The 22,784-nt window shown below is 38.8% G+C and overlaps 2 pseudogenes; one reads left to right on the top strand and one right to left on the bottom strand.

Annotated features, from left to right (window-relative positions):
* The window catches only part of LOC123246242, a 194,633-nt pseudogene that overhangs the window by 46,918 nt on the left and 124,931 nt on the right, over positions 1-22,784 (bottom strand).
* Positions 1,573-1,667, top strand: LOC123248273 (annotated as a pseudogene).

The raw sequence follows: 22,784 nt of genomic DNA, 5'->3' as shown, positions 1-22,784 counted from the left end.
GGGGGGGGGGTTGAAGGGGAAAGGTGGAGCATGAATCATGTAACCATGTTAAAAATGAATATTAATAAATATTAAAAAAAAATAAAGTCTCTTCAAGGAAAAAAAAAAAAAAGTAAAACAAGAAACAAAATCTCTACACAAATTTGCAGTAGATATGTATTCTGAGCTCAAACTATAGGTTCCAGCAGTTTTTGAACCTTGATGCAAGTGAAAAAGAAACCTCCATATTTCAAAATCCATTTAACTCTATTCTTGTTTTGTTTTCATTTTTGAGGGAAACCAATGATATGATGAGGATTTAACTGAGGCAGAATTGCACAGTCATCATCCTCATTCTCTCTTCTAGATTCTTTGAGGTCCAGTGACAAAACAAAAGTCAGGACTGATGATGGCCTGGAACGCAGAACCTTGGCATCTTTAATGTCTGACCAAGCTGTGTTCTCCTTAGCATTTTTTTCATTCATCTTCATAACCATTGGAATGACTTACTCTCATCTGTCCAGGAAGTCTTTACATGCTTGGGATGGATACCCCCCTGTAATGCAGGATTTATGCAAGATCTCTTACATTTGCAAAATTACCCTAGGCAATCCTGGCAGTTAGGGGAATGGAACTTTGGCTCAGCTAGTGCGAGTCTCAAGACCTGACTGTTGGAGTTGGGACTATAAATACCCCTGGAGAACCAACCTGGGGCTTCTGATTTCCTTGACCTCACCCAGACATCCAGCTACCCTCTGGGGTTCCCCTTGGGGCCCTGGGAGGTATGGTTGGTGGGTTGTGGAACAGTGGGCAGGAATTAGTTAAGTTAGCCTAGCCAGGGACACCCCTAAGCCAAATCATCAACCTCATGTGTCTAGTTGGTGGACCACTTAACAGCAGGGCAGTGGAAATTATCCCTGGCTGAGGGGCTGGTTCCCTCAGCCTGATCTTACCTTCTGAGGCCCTCTGCCAATATTTGCCAGACACCCTTATCAACAGCTTCTCTAGACCCTAACCCTCTTCCCTCAGCTTTCCCCTTGTGTTTAAATAAACCCTTAGCCTGATACTGAGAGATTCCATAGTCATTTATAACATCTTCCAGGGCTAAAGGGGTGTGGAGAGGGAAGATAAGCAACTGACTTTAGAGGGGGTATTGGACAAGCATCCATTTTATTCAGGAAGTGAGGCAGCTTCACTTCCTGTTGGTTTCTGCTTTCTTTCCAGCAGGGAGGAGCTCCTCACTCCTCACCTTAAAGGAGCCTACAGACAGCAGGGAGACTGACTAGACATCTCAGCTCAGGCCCACACTTCCCTGGCTATCTCAGATCAGCAAATACTGCAGTTGTAGGTTCTCTGGTCCTGGAGATTCACTGGTACCACCAGCTCCCCTAATATCAGCCTGTTTACCCACTTATTATACCCTTAACTCACCAAAAGGTCTGAGGTCTGTTTGTTTCCCTCAACCTGTTTTAGCCTGCCCATTGAGATGGTTTTGCCATGGTATGACCACTAGACATGCTATAGCTTCTCAGATGAAAAAACCAACATTAAAGATAAGATGAATAAGAAAGTAAATAAACTTTAAGGAAACATCCTTGATAAGGATAGAATAGACTCTAATGGCCTTTACAACACATATATGGTTAAGCCATTGCCACCTACTTTGTGGCATCTCACCATCTAACCATGATTTAACTGTGTAATTAAGGATCATCTACTTAACCTTCACTTGTAAGTTATTGATCTACAGTACTAAAAGGCAAATTTCAAGAAAAGAATCTAATAGAATTCCATATTCCACAAATGCCTTCCAAACAATATCATTGAGATATGTTCAATTAAAATATTGTTCATGATTCAAAATAAAAACTTAAAAATAAAATAAAATATTGTTCATTAGTATTAGCACAGCAAATAGAGGGCCAGGCCTGGAATCAGAAAAGTTAGTCTCTTTCCTGAGTTCAAGACAAGTCTCAGACTGTGTGATCCTAGGCAAAGTCATTTAACTTTGTTTGCCTCAGGTCCCCATTTGTAAAATGAGTTGGTAAAGGAAACAGCAAATTACTTCAGTGTCTCTGCTGAGAAAATCCCAGATGGGGTCAAGAAGAGTCAGATGTGACTAAAAAACAAATGAATATCAAATCTGTATGAAAAGACATTTTTGAAGATTAAATACATGAAAACTTGATACAGATCAACATTAATAGATGAACATTTGACCATAAAGAAAACTTGATTTGAATCATGATTAAGTGAAATGTTATTCTTCCCAAAAAAGCATTCCATTCTTCCCATTAATAGACTATTGTTTTTGTATTTTGAATTTTGCTAATAAAAATTCGTGGAAATTTGTTTTTCACCCTCTTTTTGTACCTATTTAACATCCTTGATTTTATTTCTTAGCCCTCAAAGCCTAAAACATTTATTTTTCTGTAATAGTACCAAAAAAGTTTACCAAATGCTTATTAGTTTAGATAAGAAGAAGGTTCTTGTCCTGAAACTTTTAAAGCAGTGGAAGGAGTGATTAGACATAAACATAAAAATCTAAATTGTTCACATGAATGTAGCCTTCTTTTTGGCACTATCAAAGAGTCATAATCCTGGAAAGATAAATTTGCAGTAAGGCAAAAATCCTGACCAACATTTCTTCTTTCCTTAATCTCATTTTTTTGGGGCTTTTTAAAAAAATTTTTAAACATTTATTAATATTCATTTTTAACATGGTTACATGATTCATGCTCCTACTTTCCCCTTCACCCCCCGTATTCCCCTCACTAATGGCCGACCCACATTTCCACTGGTTTTATCATGTGTCCTTGATCAAGACCTATTTCCAAATTGTTGGTAGTTGCATTGGTGTGGTAGTTTCGAGTCCACATCCTCAATCATGTTCACCCCAGCCCATGCATTCAAGCAGCTATTTTTCTTATATGTTTCCTCTCCTGCAGTCCTTCCTCTGGATGTGGGTAGCGTTCTTTACCATAAATCCCTCAGAATTGTCCTGGGTTTTTGTATTGCTGCTGATACAGAGGTCCATTACATTCGATTTTACCATAGTATATCAGTCTCTGTGTACAATGTTCTTTTGGCTCTGCTCCTTTCACTCTGCATCAGTTCCTGGAGGTCTTTCCAGTTCACCTGGAACTTCTCCAGTTTGTTATTCCTTTTAGCACAATAGTATTCCATCACAAGCATATACCATAATTTGTTCAGCCATTCCCCAATTGAAGGGCATACCCTCCTTTTCCAGTTTTCAGCCACCACAAAAAGCACAGCTATAAATATTTTCGTACAAGTCTGTTTATCTATGATCTCTTTGGGGTACAAACCCAACAATGGTATGGCTGGATCAAAGGGCAGGCATTCTTTTATAGCCCTTTGAGCATAGTTCCAAATTGCCAGCCAGAATGGTTAGATCAGTTCACAACTCCACCAGCAATGCATCAATGTCCCAATTTTGCCACATCCCCTCCAGCATTCATTACTCTTTCCTTCTTTCATTTTAGCCAATCTGCTAGGTGTGAGGTGATACCTCAGAGTTGTTTTGACTTGCATTTCTCTAATTATTAGAGATTTAGGACACTTTCTCATGTGCTTATCGATACTTTTGATTTCTTTACCTGAAAATTGCCTATTCATGTCTCTTGCCCATTTATCAATTGGGGAATGGCTTGATTTTTTATACAATTGCTTTAACTCCTTGTATATTTGAGTAATTAGACCCCTGTCAGAGTTTTTCATTATAAAGATTTTTTCCCAATTTGTTGTTTCCCTTTTGATTTTGACTACATTGTTTTTGTTTGTACAAAAGCTTTTTAGCTTAATATAATAAAAACCATTTAATTTACATTTTGTGATTTTCTCTAACTCTTGCTTTGTTTTAAAATCTTTCCTTTCCCAGAGATCTGACAAGTATACTATTCTGTGTTCACTTAACTTATTTATAGTTTCCCTCTTTATATTCAAGTCATTCACCCATTCTGAATTTATCTTGGTGTAGGGTGTGAGATGTTATTCCCCTCTTTTGTTTTGAAGGCCTAATAAGTTCCCTCCCCCTTCTTCTCCCCTCCCTCTTTTGACCTCCCCACTCCCCTGCTCCCCTTGGTTTATCCCTTCTGACTTTCTCAGTAGGGTTAGATAAGAGTTTTAAATCCCAATGGATAGTATAGCTACTCTTCCCTCTCCAAGTTGATTACACTGAGAGTAAGGTTTAAAAATTACCTCTTGTTGCTCTCTTCCTCTCCTTCTTATAATAGTATTTGTCCCCTCCCCATCCCATGCCCTCTTTTTGTGTAATAGATTATCCTATTTTTCTTATTCTCTCAAGTTTCTCCTCGTGTCCCCCTCCATTCACCCTCCTTTTTTCCACCACCCATATCATCTTAGACCATTTAGCACTCCACCCTCTCCCCATAAATCATTCTTCCGACCACTATAATAGTGAATACTTAATAGTGAATGGAGTTCACTACAGAGAATTATACATAGCATTTCTCCACATAGGAATACAGATAATTAGATCTTACTGAGGCCCTTAAAAAGGCAAATTAAAAAAATTATGAGTTTTCTTTCTTTCTCCTCTGTTTCATATTTACCTTTTCATGTTTGTCTCGATTTTTGTGGTTGGATATCAAACTTTCCATTTAGCCCTGGTCTTTTCTGTGCAAATACCAAAAATATTCAATTTTGTTGAATGCCCATACTTTCCCCTGGAAATATATAGTCAATTTTGATGGGTATTTGATCCGTGGCTGAAGACCCATCTCTCTTGCCTTTCTGAATATTGTGTTCCAAGCTTTGCGGTCTTTTAGCGTGGAGTCTGCCGGATACTATGTGATCCTGATTGGTGCTCCTTGATATTTGAATTGTCTCTTTCTGGCTTCTTGTAAGATTTTTTCTTTTACTTGGAAGCTCTTGAATTTGGCAATTATATTTCTGGGAGTTTTCTTATCTGTATCGAATGTCATGGGTGTTCTATGGATCCTTTCAATGTCTATATTTCCCTCTTGTTGTAGGATTTCAGGGCAATTTTGCTGAATAATTTCTTTTAGTATGGAGTCCAGGTTTCTATTAATTTCTGGTTTTTCTGGAAGACCAATGATTCTCAAACTGTCTCTTCTAGACTGGTTTTCTTGGTCTGTCACTTTCTCATTGAGATATTTCATGTTTCCTTCTATTTTTCAGTCTTTTGGCTTTGTTTTATTTGTTCTTGTTGTCTTGAGAGATCATTGTCTTCTAATTGTTCGATTCTAGCCTTTAAGGACTGGTTTTCGGCTATAATCTTTTGGTTTTCCTTTTCAATCTGGTCATTTCTGGTCTTCAGTTGACTTGCCTCACTTTCCAATTGCGAGATTCTGCCTTTTAAACTATTATTTTCTTGCCTGATTTCCTTTTGAGCTACTTCCCATTTCTCTCACCAAATCTTTTCCAACTTTCTTATCATCTCAGTTTTGAACATTTCAAGAGCTTGTGACCAGTTTTGATTTTCTTGGGATGGTTCAGATGTGATTGCTTGTTTTTTCTCCTCTTCTGATTGCTTGGTAGTCTGGATTTTCTCTGTGTAAAAGTTGTCGAGTGCTAAAGATTTCTTCTTCTCGTTGTTAATGTTTCTCTCTTTCTTCTGGACTTCTTGGATCTGGGTAGCCATCATTAGCCCAGCAGCTTCTCAGCTTTATCCTCACGCTCAGGGTCTGTCTGCGGTCTTTTGGCTCCTGAGGTCTGAGGTCTGGTTTTTTCCAAGGTCAAGCCCCCTGGTGGACCCTCTTGCTTGATCCTCTGCAGGAGGCTCCTTTACAAGTCTCAGGGTGCTGCTTCCACAGTCATATACCCGTCTGCACTTGTTCCCCACTCAGGGTTTCTGAGCCTTTGCTCCAGCCTGTGTCCTCCTCCGCCTGCGTCTCCACCTGCGTCTACGCTCTGCGTCCACGCTCAGAGTCTGTGTGCGTTCCTCAGCTTTTTGGGGTCCTAAATCTTGCTGCTCTCAGGAGCAGGCCCTGGAGCTGCCAGTGACTCAATGGGTGCCCCAAACTTGCTCTATTTCTTTTTAGCTGGCTTCGGCGCTGCTGGTGGTGTGTGTGGGGGCCCGGGGGGGGTGGTTGCTCAGCCCGCGATTTAGTGAGAGCTGTTTCACCCCTTTATAGCATGGAAATGCCACGATTCCACGTACCTTCCATGCTGCACCCTGTTGTGGGGTCCCTCCGTTTGACTGGTTTTGTTTTTATGTCCCTTGAGAAGTCCTTTTTGCTTCGGTCAGGAGAGGTTAAGTGCTGCTTTTTACTCTGCCACCATCTTAACCCAGAACCTAGACTGTCCCTTAATCTCATTTTAAAGGCTGGAGATGAAGGTGAAACTAATGCCACGTGGGGAAGGAAAGATTTTGTCAGCCCAGGAGCAAGTTTCTCAGATCAAAACCCAAAACATGAAAATCAGGGGATTGGACAGAAGGTCAGTTGTACCAGGGATGAAGTATCACCCATAATATCTTAGAACTAGACTCCAGTTTGGGGACTATGGAACTGAACCATTTATAAGCAATGCAAAACAGATACTAATTTTCTGGGACCACTCAGGTTGTTGAGACCAGAGCAGGTGAATCTTCTTTCCTCTCCTGCCCTTTTGTTTTATTTGTCCTGTTTCTGAGATAAAGGTAGTTAATTACTGCATTGCAATATATTTGGCTAGCAACCTGATTACTGGGGGCTTAGAATGAAAAAAAAAAGAAAATTATTGATTCATTTTTCACAGCTTCTCAGAACAGGGAATGAATTCTACAGCCATATCATTCTAGATAAATGATTTAGTAGCTTTGTCTGGGGAAGGCTAGGAGACTGTAAAAAGAAGGCTGACTGCCTTATTGAGAACCAGTTCCTTGGTCATTTACTGTCTCATTATGTTCTTCTGTAAGCGTAAAAATTAAATAAAATAACTCCAAATATTATATTTAATAATATTTATTAATAATAACTTGAAGTAAAAGGAATAAAAAGACAAAAGTAAAAGCCTGAGAAAAGGCAGCTTTCCTAGCCAAGCACTTGGGAAAAAAGAGCAAGAGGGCGGGGTTTCAGCAAACTTATTTACAATACATAAGGACCCTATGTGGACAAAGGGAAAAGGATTCTGAGAAATGAAGTCCAAGGGTTAAAGATTTCTAATTACACAGTTCCATGGATGGTTTGAAGGGGAAATCATTCTTCATAGGGGATGAGCTTCACCATTCACTAGAAAGTCACCTGCAAAAGTGGGGGCAAGTAAGAGAGTATGGCAATGCCCCTGCCACCTGGTCCTGCTTACCAGCTAGACAATTATGAATTGCCATAATTTTTTAATGAGATTTGCAAAAGGATTTTCTTACAATGAACCTGTGATAAAAGGAGTGAATGTCTTTATTTTTATTTTTATAGCTGAGGAAACATAGACAAAATGATTTTTTTCATTATCACATAGCTAATAAGTGGTGAAGATGAACCTCAAGCCATCACATTTCCAGCAAATGAAGGAAGAAGAATAATAGTAGTTTGATATACTGTTGGAAGCCACTCAGAGAAATAAGGTCTGTTAGTATAATCTATGGATCCCATTAGGACCAATGTAGTTTGCAAAGTCTCTACACTGGTTTCTGTGAACTGAAAATTAGGTCACAGAATGGATGGCCTAACTAAAACCTTTGACCCTTCTCTGTGGCTCCTTTTATTATTATTATTATTTTTAATTTTATAATTTTTTATTTTTAGAAAAATTTTCCATGGTTACATAAGTCATGTTTTTACTTTACCCTTCACCCCCTCAACCCTACTCCCCGCCCCAACACCTCACCACCCCCACCCCTGCTGTAGCTAACTTGCATTTCCACTGGTTTTAACATGTGTAGTCAGTCAAGACTTATTTACGTATTATTGATAGTTCCATTGGTGTGGTCTTTTCAGGTCTACATCCCCAATCATGTCCTCTTCAACCCAAGTGTCCAAGCAGTTGTTTTTCTTCTGTGTTTCCACTCCTGTAGTTCTTCCTCTGAATGTGGGTAGCGTTCTTTTCCATAAATCCCTCAGAATTGTCCTGGGTCATTGCATTGCTGCTAGTACAGAAGTCCATTACATTCGATTTTACCACGGTGTATCAGTCTCTGTGTACAATGTTCTTCTGGCTCTGCTCCTTTCACTCTGCATCAATTCCTGGAGGTCTTTCCAGTTCACATAGAATTCCTCCGGTTTATTATTCCTTTGAACACAATAGTATTCCAGGCTCCTTTTATTATTGAAAACATATCAATCTAAATTCTTTAAGACAGCTTTAAGTTTTATAGAAAGCATTTAAAGTACTCTATAGTAAACTAGCAATCAAGGAGTTAACAGTTTCTCTCCAAGTCAGAGAGGCAGAAATTAAGCTGGCCTGGCCCTGTAATCTCTTCATAGACAGCCAGGGTCAAAGTAGGCAGAGACAGACACCCTTCCTACTCAGCTAGGTACTTTCCACCCCACACCCCACATAATCTCAAAGACTTCTTTAATGTATCCTTTGAAATATGGAAGCTTTTTACTATAATAACTTTTAGATAAAGTGAGGCTCATTTCTGGCCTTGGACATTATCTCATACAGCATAATCTTTATGAGAAAATTCTTTGTAAAACTATATACTAATGGTGAGGTAATTCTGTGTCTGTGCAGCCGCAAACTCCTGTGTACCTTGTGTGAAAGGGTTTTTTTGAATACTGTTATATATAATAAAATCTCAAGCTCATTGCTGGTCAGAGCAAGCAGTCATGAGCTGACAGACAGTCTCCAGATTCTTTCTTACCTAGCCGTCCCCTTATCAGATTCCTGGAGCTGTTGGATAGCTTTTGTTATATTCACATGCTGGGAAATGATGGATGCACCTTTGAATGACAGGGGAGGCAGTTGGAAGGCATAGAATGTTCCAAGATGCCATGAGCCAGGGGCAAATGTCGGTTGGCCAGGCAGTATAAATTCCCCTGACAGCCATTTGAAGGGGTCTTTGGTCTTTTGGTCTTTGGTCTTTTTGGTTTTGGGTCTCTTAGGTCTTTAGGTCTCTGAATCTTCCTAGCTTTTTAGGTCTCTGAGTGTCTGGGTGGTGAAGGGAGGCTGGGAGGTCTATGAAGAAGAGGGTAGAAAAATCTGACTATAGTTCCTGAAGACTGTGAGAGCTAGTACATCACCAAACAGTGATAGTGGAAAGCTGAGAGAATAATATCACCAACACAGCTGCATCAACAGCAGTTCCTATTCTCTGGCTTGGCTGTGTCCAGGCTGGGCCAGAGGGATAGTGGAGAATAAAGCTCCAGCTTTTACTAGATCAATAACCTCCAGTCCTGATTGTCAACTAGTTATAGATATTAGATTGACAGGGTCTCCAATCCCCATTCCTTATCCTGTTTATCCTTTCCCTGATTATAGATTATAGATAAAGAGTGTTTAACAAGTACCTTCCTGAGTGGTCTTTATATCACGACCTTTGGGGAGGGAGCTAACGCAATCAGATACCAAATGTGATCCAAGGCAAATCAAAGTCCTATAATAATTTATCCAATCCCAGGTGGGACCTGAAAGGGTTACCCATCCACCTAACCTTTCGGGGTCCTCCCTGGGCAACTGTTAGAGAAAAGGGGAAATTATAACAACCATCAAAGGTGGTCCGGGTTGGTGTTCCTCCATCTTCTGCAACTAGGGAGAATACAGAGATACATTCACATAACTGTATACCTATATCTCCCTAGGACCCCTTTTTCTTTATAACACTTTCAACAACATACTGACTAGCCTTGCTACATAAATTAACATGTTACTGCATACGTTCTCTGTATTGCCAGCCAAATGCTCAGAGAGTCAAATAGAATCGTCCAGTGGAGTTTGGGTAGATGTTGAGTAAACAAAATAAAATCCCATAACACTTCCCTTAGGGACAGCTCCAGTGAGTGTTTTACAAAGCTCTTTGGAAGGACCCTTCATCTCCTCATCTCTGTGTGTAAGGACAGAGACAAAAGTCATTATGAGGATAATCTTAGTCCTTTAATTGAGAGCCATCCCAGGACAGTGAAAAGGCATTAGAAAAAGAGTTAGAGTCATTTTCTGCTACTTTCCACATTATGACCTTGCATAATCAACTTCCCAGAGGCAGTATTGTTTGATGGAAAGAGTACTAGTTCTGGAGTTAGAGGACCTAAATTCAATCCCAGCTCTGTCATATACTAGTTGTGTAACCTTTGGCAAATCAGTTTCTTCATTTGGGGTCCTTTTCAGTGCTAAATCTACTAATTATAATAATATGAACTATAATAAAATAAAAGCACAGTAAGGGAGCAGCTAGGTAGCTCCATGAATTGAGAGCCAGACCTGGAGACAGGAAATCCTGGTTTCAAATCTGACATTTCTTAGCTGTATGACACCAGGCAAGTCCCCCCATTGCCCAACCCTGACCACTCTTCTCCCTTAGAACCAATACACTGTATTGATTCTAAGACGCAAGTGTGAAGATGGGATTAATTCTACCCTGTCCATCTTTAGATTTAATCGCCAAAAGCCTATACACTTACACTTGAGTGAGTGAGGTCTGTAGCCCATGTGTATGAAAGTGGGTAACAAATCAGAATTGACTGACTGCCCCCTGGGCAGTCCTAAGCAAAACTTTAGCTGTAATTGGTAGTAAAATGGAAGGAAGGCACAGGAAGTGATGAAAGGAATGGTCTTTAAAAGTGGCCAGAATTTCCTGGGATGCTCTCTTTTGCCTTGAACTGGACCCTGGAGGAGCTCAGGCTGAGGACCTTGGACTACTACCACATGGGTGAGTGAAAAAGACTGACTCCTTCCTGGATTTTCTGAAGGGATTATCCTGGGACAGGCTTCTGTGGCTGAAGTCCAAGGACTTTATTCATCACTGGGTCATCTGCTTAAGGCTGAGGCCCCTCTGGCTGAGGATTAATTAGCCCTGCCTGGGTTGATCCAGAGGATGAAGCAAAATATTTAGTGTGTTAGGTTAAATATCTTGTCCTATCCCAGTGATGGGCAACCTTTTGAGCTCGGTGTGTCAAAATTTGTCAAAAAACCGAGCATAACTCATGTGGTGTGTCACTTTGAGAAAAAAACCATAATTTTGTTATATTTATAGTTTAAATAACAAAAATGTATAATTGTAATATATAACTATATTTAATAAACCAAAAAACTAATTATTTAACTTACTTGCTTAGTGACTTCTTTGTTCATCTGCCAGTTGATTTCTTTTGCTAGTCTTGATATTATTTAACTTGTGTGGGGTGCCATGAACTAAGATAAGTGAGGAGGAGGGGGAATTCTTTAACTGATCTGCCTATTAGTGCCTTTTTTGTTGCTGAATTTCATTGGCTAATGAAAATTCATTTAGCCGCTAAATCTTCAACTGAAGGTTGGTATTTTGTACACTTCAAGCCCAAGCAAGTGCTGCTAACTTCAACTGTCAACCAGATGAAGTTGGTCTTGATATTATTTAGTGCTGAGAATAAGATCTCACAAAAGTACATAGAGGGGGGAAATTGTGAGTAAAGCCATTGCTATATTTTTCAGGGTACTAAAAGTGTCTGGTAATCAGTTCTAGGCACTCCAAATTTCCTATTCAAAATGGCACTCCTCTTGATTCTCCAAGAGGCAGCTTTCCAGATTCTCAAGCTTTGACCTCAAGTCGACAAACACCTGAGTCCAGATGCTGTCTTGAAATTCTGCAAATCGCATCTCTAAATCATCAATTTGCATCCATTGGAAACCATTTAATTCCAAACTATTGTAGACTACTACATCAGGATACTTAATTATTTTCATGGTTTATTCTAGGCTTCTAAATTGATTAAATCTATCACTGAACTGGTCAAGTAACAAGTCTAAAACATGCTAGTACTTTAAATACAAGGGTTCCATTTCATTTTGTACAGTTGCACTGGCTTTCTCAAAATACTTTGTTACTCAAGACAAATACTTTTAAGTTTTAGTTTCTACATCTTGCTTGAAAATCTTAAGTTTACTTTCAAAAGCTTTTATGTATCCAATCATAACATCAATACTTTTGCCAAAACCTTGTAATTTTAAATTCAGTTCATTAATATGAACAGAGAGATCTGTAAAAAACATCAGGGTGTTGACTCACTTATCATTGAGCTGAGGAAAGTTTCCCAGATCCTACATTATTGTACATCAGCAGTCCACTGTAGGTGGAATCAACCTCCAGTAAAAGTGTAGAAAATTCTCGCTTGTGAAGGGGGCGAGCAGCTATTAAATTAACTATTTTTGTAACAATTGACATTAAGTCATGTAAGTCGGTGAATCTTGCCTTGGCACATAAAGCCTCCTGATGGATAATACAATGAAAAGGCACAATCAGATGTCCAATAGCTTCTGAAAAAAAATTTGACAAATGTGATTTTTTTCCCTACCATGTTTGGTGCCCCATCTGTTGTCACTGACACGACTTTAGAGATATCAATGCTTAGGTCACAGAATGCACTGATACTAACTTTATCAACTCTTCCTCTCCTGGTGAGACCATCAGAATATCAACTAATAATGGCCAACTGAGCATGTGATGTGACATCAGTAGTTTCATCAAGAGAGATCGAAAAATATTCACAATTACTTATGTCTCTCTTTAATTGATGTTGCTTGTTTGTGTTAAGTCTCATTATTTGGCCTTTTATGATATTTCTACTGAGTGGTAACTCAGATCTTCTCTTAATAATTGCATCTTTATTCTGTATATCTTGAAATAGAACTGGTACACATCTCAGGAGAGTTTCTTTAATAAATTCTCCCTCACTGAGTGCTTTTCCATGCTGAGCTATGGAGTGAGCAATGTTCAAACTTCAAGATATTAAATTTGTAGAGCCTTTTACAAATTGGAAGATGGAATTAGATTGGCTCTTATAAAGGTGTAGCTGCATGGAAATTCTTCCTTTCATCCTCATTTTTTTTTCAAAAGCCGGGAATAATTAGTTTCAAAATGTCTACTTATATTCCACATTCTGCTTACTACTGTTTCAGTACATAGAATTCAAAATGATCTGCCATTTTTTTCTATAATGCCATACATTTCGGTCCATGTCTCTTGAAAGGGTTGGCTACTGCTACTACCACTTCCTTTACTTAACCTTGTTTTTTATTTTTATTTTTTGGGTTCTCCATCAGGGAGGCAGTGACAGAAAATTGAATTATAGATAGCCTGTTAGCCCTACAGGCAATTAAGGGTTAACTAGCCTAACTGACCGCAAGATGGCACATGTAACTGTCTTTCAGGAAAGGGCAGTGTTAATAAGCAGAAATAGGGGTTAATAAGGATGCACAACAGTAAAAGTGTTGAAATGGAGTCTGCACTATGCTTCAAGATGGCATTCCTTATGTAAATCAAGACGGCTGCCGCTATTTCTAATGGCAGAAAATGGCACCCATAGCACAGGCCCTCACCTCTCCCAGCATCCCCTTCACTTATCTCAGTAATGATGGTCAATTAGAAATCCATGATACCCCAGAACAGTAGATTGGATGATGGTTGCTGTGGTTATATGGTTGCTGGCAATGGTGATCACAGGGCCCCCAGAGATGCATCTCCCCCCATCCCCACCCCCCCACCTCCCACAGCACTCCACTGCTTCCTACTCTGCTGGCCGGAAGTGAGGTCAAAGGTCCCTTAATGGCCTGGAAATCTCAGCTAGATGCTCTGTGCCAGAGTTCTGTTGTTTTGCCCTACAGACCTCTGCCGTAGAGTGTCTACACTACACTACAGCAAATGTTTCATCGTCAGCATGTGGCCCCGTACTTCTCTGTATGTGGTCGCGTGTCATCGAAAATGGCTATGCGTGTCAGTGTTGACACACATGTCATAGGTTCACTATTAGGCCCTATCCTCTCTTTGACTTTTTTACTTTCACTCTCTCTTCCTATTTGTAAATAAACTACCATAAAAGTCATTCTGACTTGAGTCTTTCATTTGGAATTAAGTATTTAGTCCAACCTTTTATTTTTACCCCTTACAGAAGGTAAGGACATTAAGTGTGTAAAGGATGTGATTAGAGAACTATTTGAATTGAAAAGATGGGTTAGTCATATAGTGGGAACAAGAGATTATTGATAGACACTTCATGTGCTCTAGTGGTATCTATATAATACAACAAAAATTGAGAAGAGATTTTAACATATTGGATAGATTCTGAGGCAGATTTACAAGAGGATAGGGACAAATGTCTCAGGATAAGTGTGAATTAACTACAAATCTGCATCACTAGAAGGATCACCCCTGCCCCATCCCCTACCCCTGATCCAGGAGATCACAGATTCACTTTGATTTTATTTTTAATACATTTTTAATAATTTGATTTATATACATACATAGATATAGATAGATATAAATTAAATAATTTTTATAATTTGATTATTTTTAATGAGTACATTGGGGAAGTAAAACAAACCAATAAAGCAAACAAACCAAAAGCACTAATTGTGGCAGGGCATCACAAAGAATTTCAGAGTCAGAATACCTGAGGTCTCACCCTGCCCTTGCCCCTGACTATATGTATTGAAGGTGGTGAGGGGGGACATGGATAGAATGGATAGAGTACCAGGCATGGAGTCAGGAAGATGAGTCTTTCTGAGTTCAAATCTGGCCTCAAACACTAACTTGCTGACTCTCTTTTGCCTTAATGCCTTAATGCCTTAATGCCTCTGTGTCTCTTTCTGCTTCTCTGGTCTAGACAGTCATCTTAGAGAATATGAGATGAAGAAAAATCTCAGAAATGAGGGCTCAGATGAGGTTAGATAAATTTATTGAAAGTAAGTTTGTAGAGAATCCAGTTAACAAAGTTTCATGATTTCTTTCAGCACTGATAGCCTGCTCAGAAGTAGGAGCCGAGGCAGCAGATGGTAGACATTATCTGGGGTTGAGGGTTAGTCGAATAGGAACAGAGGAATGTCAAGGGAGCAAGAAAATTGAGGATAGAAGACAAGGCATTACTGAAGTGACTGACCCTAGGGTCAAGACTGAGTAAAAATGGAAGTGAGACATGAAGGAAGTTGATAAAATGAGATAAAAGGGAGAAATCAAATGAAAAGAGGCAATTCTTATGTTCTAATGGCTGACAGACCTCAGGGCCATCAGGACTCAAGACCTTTCTAACTAATCTAGTGTCTTATACTTCTAATAACTCTTTGCCTCTTATATGCTTCATTGATAAAGCTGAATCAATACCGAGTAGGTAGAGCTGAAGATGTAGCCAGAATGACTGTGGGCTAAATATAAGGAAAGAACTAGGACTAAAAGTTTAATTTTTAAAAATACTTATCAAGTCAAATCAACTAACATTTATTAAGTACCTACTATGTGTCAAGCACTGTGTTGAACCCTGGGGATCCAAAAAAAAAGGCAAAAAAATCCCCTACTCTCAACAAGCTCAAGGAACAACAACATGTCAATTATTATGTACATATAAGCTAGATATATGATTGAATAAGAAATAATAAAGGATGAAGGCCCTGGAATTAAGAGGGATTGGGAAATATTTCTTGGCAAAAGATAAGATTTTAGCTGGGTTTTGAATGAAACTAGAGAAAATAGGAGGCAGAGATGAGAATGGGGAGAATCCAGGTAATGGGAAATAGTCAGTGAAAATGCCAAGAGTTGGAAGATGAAGTATCTTGAATAAGGAACAGTGAGGAGGCCAGTGGCCCAGTGTCAATATTGAGCATCTTTTTTTTTAATGCAAAACTAGGGTTGCATATCAGTTGGAAAGATAATGTGAAAATCTGACTCTGTTTAAGGAGCTAATTCTCAAATGGTGCAAGAACTTCTTTCAACACAGAAGAAAAACAAATGACTTCTTTGTTTATATGGATATATGATTGGGCATTTTGGTTTTAAAAGATTGCTTTATTGAAAAAATGAATAATATGGAAATAGGTATGTGATAACATTTGTATAACCCAGTGGAAGTGCTTATTGGGTCTAGGAGGGGAAGGGAAGAGGAAAGGGAAAGAAAATGAATCATGTAAACCTGGAAAAATATTTTTGAAAAAGAATCAATAAAGAAACTATTGAACAAAAACATTGAAAAGGAAAGGAAAAGAAAAAAAGAACTTCTTTCAAGTCTTCCAAATAAATGTATAGAAAAAATTCATTATATGAGATAGAAGAGGCAATGACCTCAGGGAATTGAGGATGATACCCAGTTATTTTTTTTGGTCAATCAACAAACATTTATCAAATTATTTCATCCAGTCTCTCCTCATTAGAGAGTACCTCTATTACCTTTCCTCTGTACTCCACAATCCTCACCCCTATTCTGATCAGCCTTCCTTAAGTTTTAGTCCTGCATTAGTAAATTAATCAAATTACATGTTTAATAAGCACTGATTACCTACAAAGTGCTATGGCAGGTACATCACCTGCCTATTGGACATTGTGGACTCCATGTCCCCTCGCTATTTCCAACCCATTATGTCTAAAGAGAACACATTATCTTTCTCCACAAACCTTCCCCTCTGCCCAACTTTATTTCTGTTTAGGGTTCATCTGCTCTTCCAGTCTCATTCTCTGTTGCCCCATGGACCCAAGAGGTTCTCAAGTCTTCTCAGCTCTATCTCTGCATCATCTCCTGGGTGGCAGTCCATCAACAAACATTTACTAAGTACCTACTGTATGCCAGGTACTGGGCTAAGTGTTAGGAATACAAAAGAAGGTAAAATACCATCCCTTCCTTGGAGGAACTCCTAGTCTATTGGGGGAGTCAAACATGCAAAACAATTGTGTATGAATAAGATATGGACATAATAAATAGGAACTAATTAACAGAGGGAAGGCACTGGAATTAAGGATGATGGGAAAGATTTTTTTTATAGAAGGTGGGATTTGAACTGGGACCTAAAGCCAGGAAGAAACAATGAAGAGAAAGGGCATGGGGAATATCACAGAAAAGAGTCCATGCTGTGGTTGTTGTTCAGGCAATGATACTCATATTAAAAATATTTCTTCTACTGCCTGTTGAGGTATCTGAAATTTTGCTATTAGAAATTAATTCCTTTGAACCTGTAAAGATGCTTAATCTTCTAGCATTCTATTAAAATGCAAATGCTACAGGGAGAGAAAATGCTTTAAGCTGTTCTCAATTTACATCTTACCAGGAATAGATTGAATTAGTTGAAAACAAAGTCTGGAGAAGCCAACACAAGAGGAATGTTAGAGGCATTGGCAGGAGGGGACAAGACATCAGGAGGAAGGAAAAGGCCTAAAAATGGAAGGGGAGTGGGCATCAAAGGCATGCCTATTGACTTTTTAATACTGCTGAGGATGAGTTCTAGATAGAATATCAAGGTCTAGGGAGAACTAGCACATTATAGACCTTGACTCTTTCCTTATCCTCCATCTTAGCCTCTGTCCTCAATTTCCTATCCTTTCTGGCTGCACCTTCTTTAATGTCAACCTTCTTCAAGGAAGTCTCCTGAAAAGTAGCTTCCCTTAAGCTGCCTGTCCAATTTTGTCCAAAGACCTATGGCTCACCTCTTCTTGTTTTCTTTCCTCTGTGGAGTTTTCTGTGGCCTGGATCCTGACTTGTATTTGTTGTCTCATATATTTTTTGCTTCTGAAGAGCTTCATATATCACCATGGAGAGACATAAATAAAGACATTCACTTTGCCATTAGGAAGTGTGGAGTTTCATCCCAAGATTACTCTGACACATTGAATGACCATATTTTGCAAGCCAGACAGGAAGGAGAGGGGTGGTGAGAGAAATCCCTCTTTTTTCTCCATTTTCTAGGTCACATACAATTTCTTCTTCATGTCATAGGTCAACTGTGCAGTGGGTATAGATTTATAGAAGAAAAAATTCTGAACTTTGCATTTATAGTTAGAATGTGCATAGTACTTTAAGGTTTGCAAAACACTTCATATATGTCATCTCATTTGATCCTTACAACAACTATGGGATTAAATGGAATTGGAATCCTAGTCACTGGCCCCTAACAAAGAGAGGGAACATAGTCAATGGAGGCTTGAACCAATAGCATTACTGAAGAGACATAAAGTCTATGGCTCTGGAAGTACAGGTTACTCTACAAAATCTATGGCTCTAGATGTATTGGTCACTACAAAATCTATGGCTCTGGATGTATGGGTCACTCTACAAAATCTATGGCTCCAAAAGTACAGGTCACTACAAAATCTTTGGCTCTAGATGTATGGGTCACTCTACAAAAATCTATGGCTCTGAAAGTATGGGTCACTCTTATAAAATTTCTGACTCTAGATGTATGAGTCATGCTACAAAATCTCTGGCTCTAGAACTATGGTTTACTCTACAAAATCTCTGGCTCTGAAAGTATGGATCAAAGTATACTTGATATATATACACACATATAGATGTGTGTGTATATATGTGTGTGTGTGTGTGTGTGTTGCCCAAGTACATAATACTGATGGGCAAACTATAGTTTACTCATCCAAATGCATTTTATGTTATAATCTGAGCAATAGTGATCATCATAATGGAAAAAATTAATTTCCTAAACTCAATTTTCCCATGTTATTTGTTGCCTTATGTCCAGTATGTTGTTCATAGTCAGTGCACAAAGATGTATCCCATATTAGAAATAAGAAGGAATCTGATCTATTTTTTGCCAAAGAAAATGAAATCTATTGTTAGGTGAAACTTGAAAACTTTCAGACAATTGTTTTGTTTTTTTTTTTGGATAACCAAGGCCATTGTTTCTTCACTGGGTTCATAGATACTGTCTTTCATGAGAGGAGCCCTTATCTTTCAAACTAAACTACTTTCTCATTTGCTTCCATTCAATCAAGACAGTTTATTAATTAGCCAGTGAATGTGAAAGTGGGGATTCTAATCCCCCTAATTGGAGGATAAGCCTATACTGAGTTCAGTCAAATTCCATGGCTGAGTACAGAACAGGGAGAGTTGAGTGCCCTATCCACTGTGGGTTCAGCCAAGTGCCTCTCAATACTAGACAGGGATAAAAATCAATAACAAGACTTTTCTTCTCTGGTAATTTTTTTTTCAATGTTATTGGTGCTCACCATGTCTAGCACCTACCAAATCTTTTCTCAAAGAAAATATATGTAATATAAAGGCGTGAGGCTTTGATATTATTTAGAAGTCTTTGGCCTCTGTTTTTTTTTTGGACTATGCTTTTTTTCCAATATACTTTTTGTCCTCACTTTTCTCCATCTTTGCACTGAAGTCACTAAGTGAGAGTCTGCTGATTTAATTTGGAGGGCCTTATCAAGTTCTAAAAAGAATTTCTCTACCTCTTTATCCTTAATAATGGATGTTGCTACATAAGTTAAAGCTATTTTCACTGTGGTCTTTTTGCAAAAACTTAGCAAACACTTATTAATATTGCAATACAAAATGTTCAATTATACTATGAAATAATATTTTTGTTGATTTTGGGGTATGATAGGATCCATATACCAACTTCTTTGGTTTTCAAGGAACACCTATAACCTAACCTCCATTTAGCTGCAACTTTGTACTATAAAAGAAAATAAAAGAAAGAAAGAAATTGAAGCTAAATAGAAACATGGCTTGGGGGCAGCTAGGTAGCTCAGTGGATTGAGAGCCAGACCTATAGAAATGTCTCAGGTTAGATTTTAAGGAGGTGCTGGGTTCAAATCAGACACTAGACACTTCCTAGCTTGAGACCTTAAACAAGTCACTTACCCTCCATTGCCTAACTCTTACCATTATTCTGCCTTGAAACCAATTCTTGGTATTGATTCTAAGACATAAGGTGAGGGTTTTTAGAAAAAGAAAGATGGCTCCCAGGAGCTAGGGATACAAATACAAAAGTGATGCAGTTCTTGGCATTAAGGGGTTCACAAAGATGAAACAATATGAACACTAATAAGTGAAATAGGAATTCAAATAGGATAAATGCTGCAGAGAGATCCAAGCAAAAAAACTGTGAGAGATACAAGTTGGGAGTACTTACTCCTGATTGCGAGGATCAGAGGAGATTTCTATGCAGGGAGTGGAAAATTAGTTGGCTTTTAAAGGGAATAAGAATTTAAGTTGGCAAAGATGAGGGCAATGGGAAGGAGGTGATGTGAAAAGTACCATTTATAGCTATGGTGAATAGTCTGAGAATAATTGGACACAGGATAATAGATTTAGTTGTGGAAGGGATATAAAGGGTCATCTAGTTCAATTTCTTTATTTTATAAATGAGAAAACTAATAGCTACCTCCAGAGGTTATGTGACTAGGCCAAGGTCACATAGTTAGAAAGCAGCAGAGCCAAGATTTAAATCTAGGTTCTCTGCTCCAAATTTAGCACTCTTTCTACTGTACTCCCCAAAGGCTGTAATAAGAGAAGGCAGAATAATATTGGAGAATGATGAATTTCTTGGTAACATATAATGTATGGAAGGGAGTAGTATGAGATAATGCTGAGAATTATATTGAAAGAAGAACACAGAGAACTTTGAAGGCCAGACTAAGGACTTTTTAAATTTATCTGGTATTAGGAAACCACTGTAGTCCTCACATTCCCTCTTGTCCAACAAAAGACTAACATAATCTTGGCTATCATTAATAAAAGAAGAGTATCTGGAAGAATAAAGATGAAAGTCCCACTATATTCTCTCTGGTTAAACTATACTTGGAATATAGTGTTCATTTTGTGAGCACCACATTTCAGAAAAGATGCTGGCAAATTAAATTAGATCAGAAGAAGATTGATCAGAATAGTGAGAAGACTGAAGACCTTAAAGGATCATTTGGAGGAACTAGGGATGGTTAGCCTAGAAAATGGAAGAACTGGGGAATATTCAGGTATTTGAAGGGCTACCCCTTATGTCTATCTACCCCTTTGGGGCTCAGTGTCCCAACTCAAACAAGAACTGTTAGGTTGGGTCTACAGAAAGGTGGCTATTACAGCTCCACCTAGGAATAACCCTTTAGGTAGCTATTCTAATGCTAGCTCGTATTATTATCACTGGTGTACTTCCTTTTGGTCATCCAGTAGATTGTTCTTTAGCAAAAACATTTAATTAAATGGCATAGAAAGGACAGTAGTTATAAAACATTTCTACAAAATGTCCAAGGTATATTCTCCCACAAACACTCCAGATTTGAGGAGAGGGGAATCTTGGGAAGAGACTCAATTAATGAGGTTCCTGTATTCCAAGATGTTAATGCCCTTTCTCCAGAGAGTTTTGATGTTTATCAGCTCTAGTATTCAGCTGGACTGAATCTTCATAGGGCAGCAAAGTCTTTACTGCTGCTTCCAGGGCCAGGAAAGTTGCTCAGCCACTGTGTTCTTCACAAGATACAGTGTCACAGCTGGACAAGTCAATCTGCTGATCTTCTGGACTTGCTTTTCGACAAATAGCTCCAATAATTTTCCATCTTTAGCACTGGCTGACTTGGAGGTTGGGGTTGGGGCAGTACTGTACTCTTCAATTGGCTTGCTAAGCTCTTTCAGCTAGGGTTACAAGAAGTCCCTTTCCTCCATAAGCTCCTCTATGTTGGACTAGGGTGGTTAGCTTCAATGCAATCATTTTTACCCCCTATATCCTTATGGGAGATGGGGTGGGAGTCTTATAGAGACATAGATTAGGACACAGGTATAGATACAGTCTATGCTCTGGAGGCACATTCATTTTGTTTCTGCCCTTTTTAAATAAGGATTTTAGGGACTCATACTTCCCAATTTTTTTGGTGGTGGGGACTATCTGTTTTGCATCTGAAAGCTTTGTCTTTTCTACATTTTTGTCTTTTAGCCTTTCCTGAAGTTTTGATGGCATATCTGACCCCCTCACGTATGAAAGAGGAATAAGATTTCTTCTGCCTGGCTGCAGAAGACTGAACTAGGAACAATGGGTGGAGATAGCAGGTGGGGATTTTGGCTTCATCAAAGGGAAAAAATGTCCCAACTGTAGCTCCCAGTAGTGAGAGTGGACCCCAGTAAAGGACTCCCTGACACCTAACAATTTATAAGATTTAGAGATTAGAATTGCTTTAGAGGTCTTTTAATCCAATATCTTCATTTTACAGATGAAGAAACTAAGATTAAGATTTTTTTTTATTTTTTTTTACTTTAAACCCTTAACTTCTGTGTATTGACCCATAGGTGGAAGAGTGGTAAGGGTAGGCAATGGGGGTCAAGTGACTTGCCCAGGGTCACACAGCTGGGAAGTGTCTGAGGCCAGATTCGAACCTAGGACCTCCCGTCTCTAGGCCTGGCTCTCAATCCACTGAGCTACCCAGCTGCCCCCTAAGATTAAGAATTTTAAGTAATTTTCCTAGTTCACATAGGTAGCAATTTTAGTAAAGCCTGAACCCAGATCTTTTGAAAGAAAATCCATTGTTCTTTCCTTTAGATCACACTACAGATGTTCAAAAGTTGACCATCACCCTTTAAGCAATTGTCAGGTATTGTTTCAGAAATTCCTGTTCAGGTACAGGTTGAATTAGATAGCTTTTAAAGACTATGCTAATTCTGACATCCAGTAAAATCAAAAATTATATTCTAAGAGTTGCCCCTTTCCCCCTTAGTATTTCCATTTTTAAATAGTCTTGATCCAGGACCTAGAATTTGAACTGACCTTTAAAAGAAACTCAGAATTCTATAAAATGGAGGTGAGGAGAGTGTATTCCAGGCATGAGAGACAGATTATGCAAAGGCCTGGAGATATTTATAACAAAAAGAAAAAAGGAAGTCTCTTTCTGAATTAAAGTAAGTAAGAAAGGGACAAATTATGGAAACCTAATAGTTATTAGTGATCCTGCTGGGTTGGGACAGGACAACAGTGAGTCTGGGTGATGACCC

The sequence above is a fragment of the Gracilinanus agilis genome, chromosome 4 (assembly GCF_016433145.1).
Source record: "Gracilinanus agilis isolate LMUSP501 chromosome 4, AgileGrace, whole genome shotgun sequence".
NCBI lineage: Eukaryota > Metazoa > Chordata > Mammalia > Didelphimorphia > Didelphidae > Gracilinanus > Gracilinanus agilis.
The sequence above is the reverse complement of the archived record's forward strand: the minus strand, read 5'-3'. Positions and strand labels throughout refer to the sequence as shown.